This window comes from Crocuta crocuta, unplaced genomic scaffold, assembly GCF_008692635.1.
Source record: "Crocuta crocuta isolate KB4526 unplaced genomic scaffold, BGI_CrCroc_1.0 scaffold7, whole genome shotgun sequence".
NCBI lineage: Eukaryota > Metazoa > Chordata > Mammalia > Carnivora > Hyaenidae > Crocuta > Crocuta crocuta.
Genome location: NW_027531904.1, coordinates 11,411,559 through 11,411,847, shown reverse-complemented (window position 1 = coordinate 11,411,847; position 289 = coordinate 11,411,559). Strand labels below are relative to the sequence as shown.

General features: G+C 73.0%; 2 protein-coding genes across 2 annotated transcripts in view; one reads left to right on the top strand and one right to left on the bottom strand.

Annotated features, from left to right (window-relative positions):
- IDH3A (isocitrate dehydrogenase (NAD(+)) 3 catalytic subunit alpha) overlaps positions 1 to 289 on the bottom strand; it is a 207,535-nt gene that overhangs the window by 111,324 nt on the left and 95,922 nt on the right. The window lies entirely within an intron of this gene.
- Positions 1 to 289, top strand: part of TBC1D2B (TBC1 domain family member 2B) — a 46,065-nt gene that overhangs the window by 43,135 nt on the left and 2,641 nt on the right. The gene's annotated exons all lie outside the window — the stretch shown is intronic.

The following is a 289-nucleotide window of genomic DNA, read 5'->3' as shown; positions in this document are numbered from 1 at the left end:
CCGCTCTGCCGCGCTCCCCGGCGCCCGGTGCAGCCCAGGCCTCGGCTGAGCGGCCGCCCCGTGCCTCACACACTCCCGGGCCGCAGCGTGGCTGCTTTGGGGGCACAAGTTTAGTGAAAAGAGGCCTTAGAAAAGCAAGTGCCGCCGCGTTCAGCTTCTAGAAATGCCCTCCGCGGCGGGCGGGCCGGCAGCGTTGCCCCAGCTCTGGAATAGCGCCGGCTCCTCCGTGCCCGGCATTTCCGGCAGTGAAGGGCCTGGGGCGCCGGCCCGCCCCCCCCGCCCCCGCCCG